We start from the raw sequence: 17291 nt of genomic DNA on the forward strand, positions 1-17291 counted from the left end.
CTGCAATAGCTCCAAGGCCATGTCCAGAGCCTGAGCCAGCGCCACCACCTGAGGAAGAGCCAGCTTCATCATCGACTTCTATCCCAACTCCAACGATAGCTCTATTTCCAGCTCCAGTCCTAGAACCAGCTCCAAAGTAATTCCAGATTAAGCCAGCACCAGGTTTAAAGGAAGTGCCAACGCCAGCAGCAGATTTACCTTTTAAAATAGTTTCAAGTGTACAAATTTAGGGCAGTAAGTACATTCACTGTGCTGTGCACCTTCACCACCATCTGGTCCCAGACACTTTCATCACCTCAAATGGAAACCTCGTACTCATTAAGCACTTCCTTCCCCATTTCCGCTCCTCATAGCTCCCGCTAACCACTAATCTGGTCTACCTCTGTTCATTTACCCATTCGGAGTTTGGTGCACATGTGAAGCTACAATATGTGTGAACTTCTATGTCTGTTTTTTATCACTTAGCGTAATGGGTCTGAGGCTCATTCACACTGCAGATGTACCAATACCTCACTCCATTTTATCGCTGAATAAGATCCCATTTATGAACAGAACACACTTAGTTTATCCTTTCATCTGTTTTTTTTTAATTTATTGGGGTGACAATTGTTAGTAAAATTACATAGGTTTCAGGTGTACAATTCTGTAATACATTATCTATATCTCACATTGTGTGTTCACCACGCAGAGTCCGTTCTCTTTCCATCACTACATACTAGACCTTGTTTACCCTCTTCTAGAGCCCCTCTCCCTCCTTACCCACTGGTAACCCCTAAACTACTGGTAACCCCTAAACTAAACTATTGTCTATGTCTATATGAGTTTTTGTTCCTTCATTTGTTTGTCTCGTTCTTTTGTTGTTTTCAGTTTTATATACCACACATCAGTGAAATCATATGGTTCTCTACTTTTTCTGTCTGACTTATTTCGCTTAGCATTATAATCTCAAGATCCATCCATGTTGTCACAAATGGTACTATTTCATCTTTTCTTACTGCTGAATAGTATTCCATTGTGTATATATACCACAATTTCTTTATCCATTCATCTATCGAAGGACATTTTGGTTGTTTCCACGTCTTGGTCACCGTAAACAAAGCTGCAGTGAACATTGGAGCACACATGTCTTTATGGATGAATGCTTTCAGATTTTTTGGGTAGATACCTAGGAGAGGGATTGCTGGATCACATGGTAATTCTATTCGTAATCTTTTTGAGGAACCTCCACACTGCCTTCCATAGCGGCTGCACCAGTCTGCATTCCCACCAACAGTGTATGAGGGTTCCTTTTTCTATTTGTCTTGTTGATGATAGCCATTCTGACTGGGGTGAGGTGATATCTCATTGTGGTTTTTATTTGCATTTCTCTGATGATTAGTGATGTTGAGCATTTTTTCATATGTCTATTTGCCATTTGTATGTCATCTTTGGAGAAATGTCTCTTCAGGTCTTCTGTCCATTTTTCAACTGGGTTGTTTTGTTTTCTTGTTGTTCAGTTGTATGAGTTCTTTGTATATTTTGGATATTAGCCCCTTATCGGAGGCACTGTTTGCAACACTCTTCTCCCATTCAGTTGGTTGCCTCTTTATTTTGTCGATGGTTTCTTTTGCTGTGTAAAAGCTTTTAAGTTTGATATAGTCTCATTCATTTATTTTAGCTTTTACTTTCCTTGCTTGCCTTTGGAGTCAAATTCATAAAATGCTCTTTGAACCCAAGGTCCATAAGTTTAGTACCTATGTTTTCTTCTATGCAGTTTATTGTTGCAGGTCTTATGCTGAAGTCCTTAATCCATTTTGAATTAATTTGGGTACATGGAGACAGATAACAGTTCAGTTTCATTCTTTTGCATGTAGCTTTCCAATTCTCCCAGCACCATTTACTGAAGAGGCTGTCTTTCCTCCATTGTATGTTTTTTGCTTCTTTGTCAAAAACTATCTGTCCATATTTATGTGGTTTTATTTCTGGGTTCTCAATTCTATTCCATTAATATCTGTTTTTCTGCCAATACCATGCTGTTTTGATTATTGTTGCCCTATAGTCAGGGAGTGTGATACCTCCAGCATTGTTCTTTTTTCTTAGGATTGCTTTAGCTATTGGGGGTCTTTTGTGGTTCCATACAAATCTGATGATTTTTAAATTCTATTTCTTTAAAAAATGCCATTGGGATTTTGATGGGGATTGCATTAAATCTGTATATTGCTTTGGGTAATATGGCCATTTAACTATATTAACTATATAGGCCTATTTAAAATTTCCCATTATGATTGTGACTTTGTTCATTTATTTATTGTAATTCTGCCAATTTTTGTTTTATGTAGTTAAAGCTATGTTGTTAGTTAGGATTGTTATATCTTATGGTGAATTAGTATGAAATGACTTTGCAAATATGTTCTTAACTGAACCTGAAGATGCTGTAAGAAACAGAAGCTACAAGTCGAAGAAGTCTGGCTTCTGGCTTTGGGCACACAGACCCTGCAGACTGGAGAGCCGGAGACCCTTGTTCCACAGCAGTGGGAACACTGGGGCAGACTATCTGCTGAGAACCTCAGGATGCAAGCCGTACGCAGTGCTAGTGAAACGGTAGGAACAGCTTAGCATGTTGGTGTCTGATGCTTTCATGACTGTTTTCAGTACTGTCCAGAAAATGAATGATAAACTCAAGACTAGACATAGCCAGGCTATAAGCAGATGTGAAGGGACTATGTTGGACCGTGAGGACACTGGTCTGCTCACAGCCCGAAGTGTAAATTGGCTGAGTGTCCTGCAAGTGGGAAAGTCACAAGGTTGGAAGGCTCAAACAGAAGTGGCTGTGAGGGGCGGCCTTACCAGAAATTGGACCCTGGGCTCCAGACTTTCTCACACAGCTTAGCTTTAGCTCTCTCTGGGTCAAGTACATGAGTTGAAGCAAGTTGGAGGTAGCTCCCTCTCAGGGCTGTCTGTTGGGTTGTGTCGAGGACAAAGGCATGAGAACGCTTCAGAAAAGGGGAAGAAGGAGGTGGAAGTGCTGCTGCTCATCTTCCTGACATCCACCTGCTCCTTCTCTTCCATAACAGAGCCCCAAGTAAATTTGGGTCATAAGGTGCCCAGTTATAAACTACATTCCTCAACCTTCCTTGTGCACTGTGTGATAGCTCAGATAAGCTCTGAGTCGTGAGATGTAAAAGGAAGTTTTATGGTCCTCAGGAAATCTGTTTAAAAGTATGGCAATGCTCTTTTTCTTTTCAATGCTCCATCTTGCTGCCAGGAAAGTATATATGAAGGTTGAAGGTCTAGCAGCTATATGTTATTTTTTTTTAGTATTTTTAACTCTCTCTTAAAAAAAAATAAAACAGCTTTATTGAGGTATAATGTACATATCATAAAATCTACTCACTTAAAATGTATAATTCCATGATTTTTAGTATATTTACAGAGGTGTGCAACCATCATCATAATCTAATTTTGCATTTCGTCACCCCCACAAGAAACCCTGTACCCATTAGCGGTCACTTCCCATGCCTTCTTTCTTGCCTCTAGCCACTGCAAACCTCTAATCTACTTTCTGTCTCTGTAGATTTGCCGGCTATAGACATTTTAAATAAATGGAATCACACAATGCGTGGTCCTCTGTGACTGGCTTCTTTCACTTAACATGTTTCCAAAGATCACCCATGTTCTAGCATCTATCAGTACTTCATTTATTTTTATCACCAAATAATATTCTGTTGTGCCTGGATATACCACATTTTATTTATCCATTCATCAGTTGATGGACATGTTAATTGTTTTCACTTTTTGGCTATTATGAATAATACTGCTATTAAAATTTTTGTTCAAGTTTTCTTTTGTGGACATATGTTTTCTTTTCTCTTGGTTAGGTACAAATATGACATGGTTACTGTTTTAAAAGTTAATTGTTTGAATTTATCCATATTTTAAATTTATTTGCTCAGTAATCTTGATGTAGGATGTTGCTTAGTGAATGCCGGGGTTCGTAGTGTCATGGAGCCGAAGAATGGATACATGGACCAAGGACAGGCAAAGAGTTGCACAGGAAGATAGTTTATTATAGCAGGCAAAGAGTTACAACTCCCGAGTGGGAGGGGGTACCCAAAGCTGAGATGCCCACTAGCTAAGGCAAAAGCTTGTGTTTATATATCTTTATTTCTACCTGGGAAGGGGATGTGAGGGCGATCTGGCTGTGACATCTGTCACCCCATTGATCGCCAGGGTTGATTCGGCTGATCTGGCTGGCTAGGTGGGTGTCCCCTTCCTCCTTCACCGCTCCATGTGTGTCCCTCCCGAAGCTGTTTGCTCGTTCGAAGAGGACGACCTTCCCCGATAGAGGAGAGGACCATTCTTCGGTCAAGGGTATACGAGTAACTGTGCCCCCAGCTAGAACCTCCAAACAAGCTCTCAAGGTCCTGTAACCTGGATACGGACTTGCTCCACTCTTAATCCTACCGACTTCGACAGTTGAGGCAGGTTAGTTAGTATGACATCATGCAGCTAGAAATTCCTTGGCAGACTGAGCAAAAACAGAACAAAAACAGAATTTACCTGTACGAGGGCAATTGAACCAGGACTACCGTATCAGGGCAACAATATCATCAATCACGCTCTGGGGCAACTGAGTTGTTTCAATGGTCTCCCCCGAGCTGAGCAGTAGAGCAAGTCTGGAAACATTGTATCCCTAGGCACCCACATCCCAACATCCCCCTCCCAGGTAGAAATAAAGATGTATAAACACAAGCTTTTGCCTTAGCTGTGGGCATCCCAGCTCCAGGTACACCCTCCCACTCAGGAGCTGTAACTCTTTGCTTGCTATGATAAACTATCTTCCTGTGCCACTCTGCCTCTCCTTGGTCTCTGTGTCCATTCTTCGGCTCCACGAGACTACGAACCCCGGTATTCACTAAGGAACATCCTACATCATTTGGGGGCTCGTCTGGGGTTTGGGAGAGGTAAATATTACCTGTGCTTGTCTACTTGCCCACTTATGGGCTTTCATTATTTTTGTCCCATTCTCCTGTCACATAAATATTGGGCCTCTGTCAGCCAGTAAAAGTGAATAGCATGGCTGCCAACCTTAAGCCTCGGAAGGTATGCTTTGCAGAAGGGTTCTGGTCAATCCCCTCCAGCGCTGAGCCAGAGGAATGTGGCCATAGTCCAACTGCCTTTCCTCTTGCCTTCTTTCTTGTAAGGAGGGGAGCCCAAAGATGGCACAAGTTTGGGGTGAATGGCTCCTGGCAGCAATTGAGGGGCTCTGGGCATGGCTACTCTGCGGTAGGTCCTGAAGGCTTCCTGGATCTTCCCCTGGTCCGACTGCCTGAAAGGGTGCCATCAGGAGGTTCTCCCTCCTCCTCTCTGCTGCTTTCTCCTACACCTCTGCTGCTTTTTTTCCCTTTCTGTGAGGAAACTGAATACTGGCGCATGGTCAGGATCGTGGGCCTTTGCAGACAACTGAGGGACCCTGGTCGTAGCTACTCTACGGTGGGTTCCAAAAGTCTCTCTGGTGCCTTCCCAGCCCGACCACCCGTAAGGGTGCCAATGGGATGACTTCTCCATCTATGCTGCTTTTTTCATCCTGTCACCATCTCTCCTCAGCTCTTGAAATGCTGGTCCAGGGTCTCTTCCCAGTAAAACCTCCTCAACACCTTAAGACAAGGTAAGTACAGCCAAGACCCCTTAAGGTAAGAACATGGATCTTTGTCTCTCTAGGACATCCCTTGTTGCTCAGGGTAAGATTTTCTGGCATTTAGCTCACCCTCTTATATCCTCTTATTGGGATCTCCTTAAAGTTTTAAAGCACAGGTGGAAGTGTCCTGATACACACCCCAAATCTCTCTGTTGTTTTTGTGACCTTCCTGATAAAAAAATAAACAGTTAACAGGAACAGGCTTGTAAGCTGGTAGCATGGGGCAGACAAAAAGTTAACAGAAGTGAACTTATGGGCTAACAGGAATGAGCTAAACATGAACCGCTTGGCTCTGACTCCCTTGGCCAGCACAGCACCTACAAGCTGACAAGCACCTTACATTCATCCTAGCTGGAAACAAAATAGTTCTCAATCGCAACGGCAACCCCCTACACATTTTTGTTTTGACTGAATGCCTTCCTTACAAGCTGTAAGCATGTACTCCCTCCTTTACTATCTTTATGAAGAAGGCTATTACTATTTAGACCGTGCCACTAATTTTCAAGATGTCCAGAGCCGAGCTGTATATATGCCCTTCCACCTTATAACACCTCATTATCAGCCACAGCCTTTACCAGCCTGTGAGCTGGCACCAAACAACCAGAAAGGGATATCCAAGGACTTGGGTAGGTGCCCACCAGGGACATTGGCGGGCAGCCTAGGTAAGCATGATTAACCCTGGCGCTGTGTCTCCCCGCACGCCTTGGAACCGATCACGCGGTCTCCGCAGTCCAGATGTGTAGGGGACGCTCCAGAGCAGGTGGTGGGAGATGAATTGCAAAGGGACACCTTTCTGTTCTTCCTCCCTTCCAGATGGGCAATCAGCCCTCATGTGCCTCCACCCCCCTGAATTGCATCTTGAAACATTGGGACAAATTGGATCCTCAGACTTTGAAGAAGCGATGCCTGGTTTTCTTTTGCTCTGAGGTTTGGCCTCAATACAAGTTGGAAGATGGGGAAACTTGGCTTTCTGAGGGAAGTGCTAACTATAATACTATCATGCAATTAGATCTATTTTGCAGGCGGGAAGGCAAATGGTCAGAATTTCCTTATGTACAGGCCTTCTTTGCTCTAAGAGGTAACCCAGATCTTTGCAAAAAGTGTAAGATAGACCCAGCTCTTGCAGCTGTAATCTCTTGTCCCCCTCCTCCAAAGGAGATTACCTCAAAGGAATCCCCAATGGGAGCCTCCTCCTTAAAGGAGCCTCTCCCATCAGATCCTCAGCCAGAGGAACCTCCCAAAGCTCTATACCCTACTCCGCCTCCTGAGCCGACTCCTACCCCAGGTCCGTCTTGTTGCCCTCCATATCCGGGACCTCCTGTACGAAGGTGCTCCCAACTAAGAACAAATCTCCTTCCCTTACAGGAGATGCCGGGAGAATTTAGGTCTGTCAGGGTTCAAGTCCCTTTCTCCCTACAGCATCTCAGACAAATAAAGGGGGACCTAGGGAAGTTTTCAGATGACCCTGACAAATATATAGAAGCCTTCCAGAACCTAACCCAGGTCTTTAACCTTTCTTGGAAGGATGTTATGTTACTTTTAAATAAGACTCTCACTAACTCTGAAAAGCGGGCAGCTTTACAAGCAGCCGAAAAGTTTGGAGGCGATCAGTTCCTAGCATATCATGATGAGCAAACAGAACGAGACCCCACTCTGGAGCCCTTCCCTACAGGAGAGCAAGCAGTACCTGCTATAGATCCACAGTGGCATCCTGATATGGCCATGGGAAATTGGCAGAGAAAACACTTTCCTGCATGCATTTTAAAAGGACTGAGGAGAACTAAGACTAAGCCCATCAATTATTTAAAACTATCTACCATTAGCTAGAATTCGGAAGAAAATCCCTCAGCCTTTTTAGAAAGACTCAGGGAAGCCCTAATCAAGTACACTCCTATTGGGCCGGATTCCCTTGAAGCAGAAATCCTTTTAAAGGATAAATATATAACTCAGGCTGCCCCAGATATCTGCAGGAAATTACAGAAATTGGCTATTGGTCCCGAAGTCACCTTGGATCAGTTACTCAGGGAGGCAGCACGATCTTTTACAGTCAGGACCAGGAGGAAGCCCAGGATAAAGAGAGGAAAATAAGAAAAAAGGCAGAGGTATTAGCAGCTGCCTTACAGAACCACAGCTCAACAGAGTACCCGAGGAAAGTCCAACTGCCACCATTGTGGACAGTCGGCCAATGGCGAAGGGAGTATCCATGGCTACTGGAGCCGACTCCCAGACCTCCACGGCCCTCTCCTGTTTGCCAAGGGGATCACTGGGAGTCGGACTGTCCCCGGAGGCCTCCACCCCCAGGCCAGCCTCGCCCAGTCGGATCCCCGCTAGGGACTGATGGGGCCCAGGGCTTCTACCAGTGGCTCCCTCGTCCCATTTCGCTATCGGGACCCCTGAGCCCGGGTAACCCTAGAAGTAGAAGGAAAGCCTATTGATTTCCTTCTAGACACAGGAGCCCCATTTTCTGTCCTCCTCTCCAATCACCCTCTCCACCCGACATGTTACTGTCCGTGGAGTAATGGGCAAACCAATTACTAAATATTTCTCCCAGCCCTTAGGCTGCATATGGGGTGACCTAATGTTCTCCCATTCATTTTTAATTATGCCAGAAAGTCCTACTCCACTATTAGGAAGACACATTATGACGGCGATGGCAACTGTTGTTCTCCTAGCCCCTGGAAGTCCTCCGAGCTGCCTCCCGGTAATAGAAGCCGACATCTATCCTGAAGTTTGGGCCACACAGGGGATAAGCAGTCACGCCTTAGCAGCCACCCCAGTCCACATCCATCTGAGGGACCCCACTCTATTTCCTTGCCGGAAACAATACCCTCTAAAACCCGAGGCAGGGAAAGGACTAATGCCTGTGATTAACAGTCTCAAATGACAAGGGCTCCTTAGAGAATGCAGTAGTCCTTACAACACCCCATCTTAGGAATTCCCAAACCAAATGGGGAATGGAGGTTAGTCCAAGACCTCCGGGCCATCAACAGGTTACTCCTCTACACCCTGTAGTTCCAAATCCTTACACGCTCTCAGCCTAAATACCTGAAACAGTCAAATGGTTCACATTGTTAGATTTAAAAGATGGCTTCTTCTACATACCTGTGCACCCTGACTCATAATATCTTTTTGCTTTTGAGGACCCTGAAGGCCAGATTTCACAGCTCACCTGGACCGTCCTCTCTCAGGGGTTTAGAGATAGTCCTCACCTCTTTGGACAGGCCCTCTCTAAGGACCTGTCAGAGGTTTCTTATGACAGTTACACACTCTTACAATATGTTGATGATCTCCTATTGTGTGCTCCATCTGAAGACCTAGCAGAGGCACCACTGCCCTTCTGAATTTTTTAACCTCTAAGGGCTACAAGATTTCCAAGGCCAAGGTCCAAATGTGTCAGACTTCTGTCAAATACCTTGGGCTAATTACCTCTGAAGGAACTAGGGCCCTAAAGGAGGACAGAATTCGTCCCATCTCCACGTATACCCCCTACTTAAGATCCTGAAACAATCAAGGAGCTTCCTAGGCATCACTGGCTACTGTTGCCTATGGATCCCAGGATACAGAGAAATGGCCCGCCCTCTCTATTAACTGATTAAAGACACTCAAAGTACAAATACCCACCTGTTACTTTGGAGCCCAGAGGCAGAACAGGCTTTCAGCCTTTTAAAACAGGCTCTTTTAAGTGCCCCAGCTTTAAGCCTGCCCACAGGAAAATCCTTTCATATATGTAACAGAGAGAAAAGGACACAGCCCAAGGGTCCCTCACAACAACCGGTGGGCTATCTAAGAAAGCACCTAGACCTAGTGGTGGCGGCTGGCCAGCTTGCCTTCGGGCAGTAGCAACAGCTACTCTTCTGGTCCCCGAGGCAACCAAACTTACAATGGGACAAGAGTTAGGACAGGTCGGAGAAACAGTTCTCAAAAACAGAGCTGCCATAGACGACCTGCTCCTCAAACGTAATCAAGGACGTGAAAATTTTAAAGGATTATGCTGTTTCAACATTTCTGACAATTCTTGGTTAATTGAGACTAAAGTTTAACAAACTCATAACATAGTTTCAACATTAAACAGCAGACAGGATTTTTCGGCACAGATCTATCCTTCCTTACTTCTTGGCTTCCTAGTCTAGAGGGACTTAACAAAGGCTTTCTAATTTTCCTTTCATTCATTATTATAGGGATTACTTCATGTGTTGCCTACAATATATCTCGACTTGCAGACCAGCCCTCGGGCAGCTACGATGGCCTGGGAAACAGCTCTGTCCCCATCCGAAATCACTCGTCTACTGTGGTCCTTTAGATAGATGTCTAGACAAGCCCTAGCTGTCGGTCTCTCTATGACCCTCCTCAGCCTGAAGTAGCCAGAGGGGTCTTCGCCCCTATTCCCTAACGGCAGTTAGAGTTTCATCTTCAGAGGGGGATTGAGGCAGGTTAGTTAGTATGACGACATCAGGCAGCTAGAAATTCCTTGGTAGACTGAGCAAAAACAGAACAAAAACAGAACTTACCTGTACGAGGGCAATTGAACCAGGGCAACAATATCATCAATCACACTCTGGGGCAATTGAGCTGTGTCAATGGTCTCCCCCGAGCTGAGCAGTAGAGCGAGTCTGGGAAACATTGTATCCATAAGCACCCATATCCCAACATCCCCCTCCCAGGTAGAAATAAAGGTGTATAAACACAAGCTTTTGCCTTGGCTGTGGGCATCCCAGCTCCAGGTACACCCTCCCACTTGGAAGCCGTAACTCTTTGCTTGCTATGATAAAATATCTTCCTGTGCCACTCTTTGCCTCTCCTTCGTCCATGTGTCCATTTTTTGGCTCCACGAGACTACAAACCCTGGCATTCACTAAGGAACATCCTACATCTATCTTATTTGTATCACCCACCTTATATTTGTAGTCATTTTACTCCTATAAAACATACATCCTTTAGAATTTCTTTCTGTGAGGGCAAACTTTCTCAGTTTTTGGTCTGAAAATTTCTTAATTTATCTCAGTCTTGAAAGATAGTTTTACTGGATTGTGTAGGTTGAACTGTGTCTCATGCAAAGATATGTTCAAGTCTTATCCTCAGTACCTGGATATGTGACCTTATTTGGAAATAGAGTCTTTGCAGATGTAATCAGGGTAAGATGAAGTTATACTGGATTAGGATGGGTCCTAATCCAATGAGGGTGTCCTTACAAGAAGAGGGAAATTTGTGCACAGAGACATAAAAAGGAAGTTCACATGATGATAGAAGCAGAGATTGGAGTGATATTGCTGCAAGTCAAGGGATGCCAAGGATTGCTGGCAACACCAGAAGTCAGGAAGAAGTGAGGAAAAGATGAGGAATGATTTGTCCCTCGAGCTTTCAGAGAGAGCACTGTCATGTCCACATCTTGACTTAGGACATCCAGAACTATAAAGGAATACATTTCTGTTATTTTAAGCTACTCAGTTTGTGCTAATTTGGAATTATAGCAGCCGTAGGAAACAATACATTGAGCGTACAATTCTATGTTGACTGTTTTTATGAAGATGTTATTCCATAGTCTTTCTGATTTCCTTTCTTCTCCTTCTTCTTCTTCCTCCTCTTCTTCTTTTCCTTTTCCTTCTCCTTCTTCTCCTTCTTTTAAGATTTTTTTTTTGTTTTGTTTTTATAAGAGTTTATTGGAGCCAAACTGATGACATATGCTGGGGAGCAAGACCTCAAACACTCTGGAGAATGACAGTTTTGTAGCTTCTTTTATGCATTTGAAATTAAAGATAGGATGTAAGGAAGATTACCTGGAGGTGGGAGAAAGCAAGGTGGGGATTGGATCACAGGATGGATAACAAGATTATGTGCTCTCCTGAGATTGGTTACTGCTTATTTCAAAAGTGTGTTAACCCAGATATATCAGAAACAATGGGCAGGGCTTGCTTAAGGCAAAGACAGGCCTTTTACTAAAGAAGTTATAAGCCTGGGGCGTGACTACCCACCAGGACCTGCCCAATTAGGAATCCTATATCAGATCATCCTGTGACGTTACTTTCCATAGAATTCGCCCCCCCCAACACTTTTTTGTCCACAAGATCCCCCTTTTGATTATAAATCAATTTGAAGGCTGCATTGAGGACCAACCTTTTAATAGGATGGTGTGGTCTCACAGCGCTAGAAAGGCTCATTGCTAGGAAGTCTCAGTGTCAACGTGGTCTTATTGACCATTGGGGATAAGGGATCCAACTTGAGGCCCAATTTTCCCAAAACAGGAAGGGCAGATAAATGGAAAGCAATAAGGTCTTACGTCCTTCATTGCAAAATCAAAAACCAAAAAACACAAAACAAAAACCCAAAAGTTCCCCCCGCCCCCTCCCCCCCAAAAAAAGCCACTTTGGATCATTTCTGTCCTTTAAATTATCATGATCTGAGTTTTGCTTCTGTCTCATTTTTTTGTACTTTGCATCTAGTATAACATTTACATAAGCCATGGAAAGAGTATTAACAGTTATCTTATATATGTTAAGTAATCATAAACAGTTGGACTATATACAGAAACCCAAAGAACAAATATAACCATCATTATGACTAATGTCCTTAGTGGGCAGATAATAAATAAAAATGGATTCTGTGCTCAACATCAACTCATGGGTATGTAGGCCTTGACCGTGTCCTGGGACAGCTGTGTACTCTGGTGTCAGCACTTCTCATCCTCGAGGAGTCTTTGATGTCCATGAACAGCGGTTAGGTGACTGATAAGGTCCCTTCCAATGAGTTGGAGAGTGCCTTTTATTTATATACTTTCAAAAAAGCCACAACAAACAAACAAACAACAAACTACCCAAATCCTCAGGGGGCTGTTCATAATCTTAAAAGTCTTTGTCTCCTGGGAGCTTGCTATGAAAAAAGGCAGTTACTAACTTGGCATTTTCTTGAAGTGACTCTATCAAACCTTGGCAATGGTGTAAGATGCCCCTTTCAATCATGTCAGCTCATTAGATGAAGTTCCTTCACCTAATTTTAATCCAGCTTAAATGGACTATGATGCATGAAGGAATGCAAAAACAAAAACAAAAAACAAACAAAATAATCCCACTGAAAAACAGGGAAGCGAGGGAGCAAGGAAAAACTAAGTGCTAAGTGGCCATCTTGGGTTTCCGATAGCCCTGACTATTCATTTAATTTACAACCTTTGTTTACCCATACAATATACCCCAAAGTTTTCATCCCTTTTTAAAAATAATACTTCCCATGCAACTTAACATAAAAACAAATCTTTGAGGTGTTCCAGGAATAACCACAAAGTTATTCCTATGTATATTGAGATTTTAACCCTTAAAACTTCAATGTCTAATGAAAATTAAGAAGTAATCAATTAGCTTTCTTTAGCTTGGCCATTTTCTAGCCTCTAGAAACATTTTTCATAGACATAAAAGTCAATTAATGACATGGACTTGTTTTTGTAAAACCCAGGCAAAATAAAGACATGTCTGTTTTACCTAACCCAACAAACTTAAGCTACTTTTACACACTAAAGATTAATCTTAGATCACGTGAACTTGAAAAGTATTTGAATTAGTTTGTATATTTCTGGGAGTTTTAGCATACTGAATCCTTACAAGTGCTTGCCTTTAAATTAGTTTTAACCATACCATCCAGAGGTATAAAATTACCTAACATTTACAACATACACACACATACAGACTCATACAGACAGACACAAACAAAACAGTTGGGTCCGAGTTTTGTTTTGGAAGCCTTTTATTTATGTCCTTGACAAGTTTCAAATGTCCTTCCCCATTTTAAAATAAGCACAGCTGTTTATTTTTTATTTTTTAAATTTTTTATTGGTGAATATTGGAGAACAGTGTGTTTCTCCAGGGCCCATCAGCTCCAAGCCGTTGTCCTTCAATCTAGTTGTGGAGGGCGCAGCTCAGCTCCAAGTCCAGTCTTCCATTTTTAATCTTTAGTTGCAGGAGGGGCAGCCCACCATCCCATGCGGGAATTGAACCCGGCAACCCTGTTGTTCAGAGCTCACGCTCTAACCCACTGAGCCATCCAGCCTCCCAGGACAGCCATTTTAAATACCTCAAAGAAATGACATCATAGGTTGATCTATTTATCTAAGTACTTTTTTTTTTTCTCTCTCTCTCCCTTTTTTCCCAGAAAACCCTTCTCATGGTTTCATTTCAGCTTAGGGGAGGAGGCCTTTTTAAGTTCCGACTCAGTCTCTAATAATTTTCTTTCCAGTCATTATGCCTAATTTTATAGCTGGCTTTTTCTAATTGTGCGAGCAAAAATTAATTTAGAGGCATCAAATGATCCTCATTTTGACCATCTTAGTATTAATAGGAAGCTGACTGTCATGGGGCTTGTTAGCCTCAGAGTCATGATTTCCCACATTAATTTTGAGATCTGTCAAGTCTGAACAAACTTCTAAAGGGGAAACCAGCCTTTGTGTGCATGTCTTCAGATGAGCCAAATGCAGTGGATATCCCCATGGGACTGTTTCATGCCCTAGAGGAAAATTCTTCCTCAGGCAAAGATTATTAGTTACCTAAGAATACCTGACCAAGGGCCAGCAAGAGCCTACAGGATGCCAGCAGAACTGCGATGCTATCCATGGCACGGCCCCTCTCTTGGGGTGAACCCATTCCAGGGCACCCTGCCCTTCCCCCCAGGTTCCCGTCGTCTTCTACAGGATTGGCTGCACTATTGCACTGATGACTTCTGGTGCCCGTCTCTGCCTCTCTGGATTTGGGGATCTCAACAACTGTCATCACCCCATTGGCTATTCAGAGTGGGGGAGCAGTGTCTTTCTCTTTCAGAGCCAAAGAGAGTTCAGACTCTCTCTCATTTAACCAGCAAAGGTTTTGTTCAGACTCTCAATAAACAATCCAATTAAAAAGCCAAAATTAAATGCAGCAACCCATGTTTTTTCCTTTCCCTGGGTTGTCTCAACCCTATTCACCTTGAGGATTTTCTAAGAACAGCTCAGATAAAGTCATGGCCTGCTAATTAAAGCAAGGAGGCCTGGAATTCCAAGAGAAACTCACTCAAGTTCACCTGATGCTAAGCAGGGAGCCAGTGGGACATAATGGGTCTTTGCTTGTACTCACATGGGGTCTGCGTCTGCAGGGGTCCTGGGCGGGCTTCTGTATAATCCTGCTGACTCTGCCAAGTGAAGGTTGACATAAGAAACATGCACACCTGTAGAGAATTTTTATGAGTTTATTTGAGCCAAACTAATGACATATGCTGGGGAGCAAGATCTCAAAGGCTTCCTTCTTTGTTCTTCTTGAGAGATTAATTGTATATATCTAACAGTTGTTCCTTTGTAACAAACTTGTCTTTTCTTCTTGACTGGTTTTAAGATTCTTGTCTCTAGTACCTGCACTTGCACTATGAAATATACAGGTTTGGATTTATTTTTATTTATTCTCTTTAGGATTTATTGGACTTCTGAATCTGAGGGTGTGTTTCTTTCATCAATTCTAGAAAATTCTAAGCCATTATCTTACTAAATATCTTTTATTAAAACTTTACTATCTCCACCAAGAAAGCTGGTTAGATGGAAATTAATCCTTTTTACTCTAATTTCTATCTTAACTTCTTTCATATTTTCCCAACTCTTTGTCTTTCAGTGCTATGTTCTGAGTTATTTTTTCAACTTTTTCTTCCAGTTTACCAATTCTCTCTTTAGTTCTTTCTGTATATTATACTGTTAAACCTATCCACTGAGACTTTTGTTTTTTTTTATAGCACATGTAAAAGTTTAAATGTGCTTAAATTTTGTATTGTTAATTATAGTAAACATACAGAAAAGTATGTAAAACACAAACACATAGCTTAACAAAGTGTGACAAAAGCTTGTGTAGTTGCACCAAGCGAGGATACAGAGTACTGCCAGCCTCCTAGAAACCTTGGCACGACCCTTTGCAATCATACTCTCTCCCTCCCCTCAGCATAACCACAATCTAGACTTCTACGGCATTCTTTTTATTGTGTTTGTTTTACTACCTAACTATGCATCCCTAAACATATAACTTAATCTTGCTGTTTTTCAACTTTACATAATGGAATTATCCAGCGGTATTCTGTTGTGTTTGATTTCTTTTTGCTTACTGTTATGTTCTGAAGATTAATCTGTTATATCTTTGTATCTATGATTCATTAATTTTCAATGCTGATAGTATTCCCTTGCATGAATATACCTCAATTTCTTTATCACTTCTGCCATTGATGGGCATTTAATTTGTTGCCATTTTGGCATTTTCCAAAATGTATTCTAGTGCACACAAGCAAGTATTTTTGTGGGGTATGTATCTAGAAGCAAAATTGTCAAATTTATGGGATTCTACCAACACTTTTCCCACTGTGGCTGCACCCTTTACATTCCCACCAGCAATGTATAAAAGGCCTTGCTGCTCCTTACTGACACTTAGTATTGTCAGACTTCAACATTTTTGCGAATGAGGTATATGTGTGACATTGTTCACTGTGGTCTTATTTTGCATTTCACTGATTACCAATGATGATGAACCTATATTTTTATGTTTATTGGCCATTTGGATATTCTTTTTCATGTGGTACCTCATCTAGTCTTTTGCCAATTTTTCTTCTTGGTCTTTGCCTTTTTCTTATGGATTTGGGTACTTCTTTACATATTCTGGTCACAGGAGTTTTGTCATTCATCATTTTTCATTTGGTGGTTTGCTTTTCAAACTATTAATAGTGTCATTTTATAAACCAAATTTCTTAATTATAATGTAGTTAAACTTATTAATCCTTTCTACTGTGTCTGGTGCCCACTATCTCTTGTTTAAGAAATATTTATTTACCTGGAAGATAGTCTCCTAGATTGTCTGCTCAAATATTTATTGTTTTGCTTTTCACTTTTAGGTTTATAATCTACCTCGTAATTTTGAGGAATAGGGTGAGGTAAAGATCCAAGTTCTTTTTCCACTTCTTCATATGGATATCCAGTTGTTCTAGCACCATTTGATGCAAAGCTGGCCTTTCTCCAGCACTCCGCAGTATCCCATTTATGTTTTTTTTTTTGGAATTTCTAACAATTTCCATTGTTTTTGTTGTCTGTCCTTGTGCCAATACTATGCTTTCTTAATTGCCACTTGTGATGGTTAATATTATGTGTCAACTTGGCTGGGCCACAGTGCCCAGGTATTTCCTTGAGCAGATATCTATTATTCTGGATGTTTCTGTGATGGTGCTTGGAGGAAGAAATTAACTTCTAAATTGCTGGACTGTCCACAGTGTGGATTCTCATCCAATCAGTTGAAGGCCTTAATAAAACAAGAATGAATTCTGCCATCAAATTGTCTTTGGATTCGAACGGCAAACCTTCCCTGAATTTCCAGCCTGTTGGGCCACCCTGCAGATTTTGTGCTTACCAAATCCCTAACTGCATGAGCCAATTCCTTAAAATAAAGCTCTCTGTACATATACACATCCTGTTGGTTCTGTCTGAAGAATGCTCGCTAACGCACCATCATTTTATAATGTTTTGATAACCAGTAAAGCACATCAATCCACTTTTTTTTTTTTTTTTAGAATGCCCCAGGTAATCTGGGTCCTTTGCATTTCCATATGTTTAGGTCTTCTTCATTTTTCTTCACCAGTGCTTTGT

This window comes from Rhinolophus ferrumequinum, chromosome 8, assembly GCF_004115265.2.
Source record: "Rhinolophus ferrumequinum isolate MPI-CBG mRhiFer1 chromosome 8, mRhiFer1_v1.p, whole genome shotgun sequence".
Classification (NCBI taxonomy): Eukaryota; Metazoa; Chordata; class Mammalia; order Chiroptera; family Rhinolophidae; genus Rhinolophus; species Rhinolophus ferrumequinum.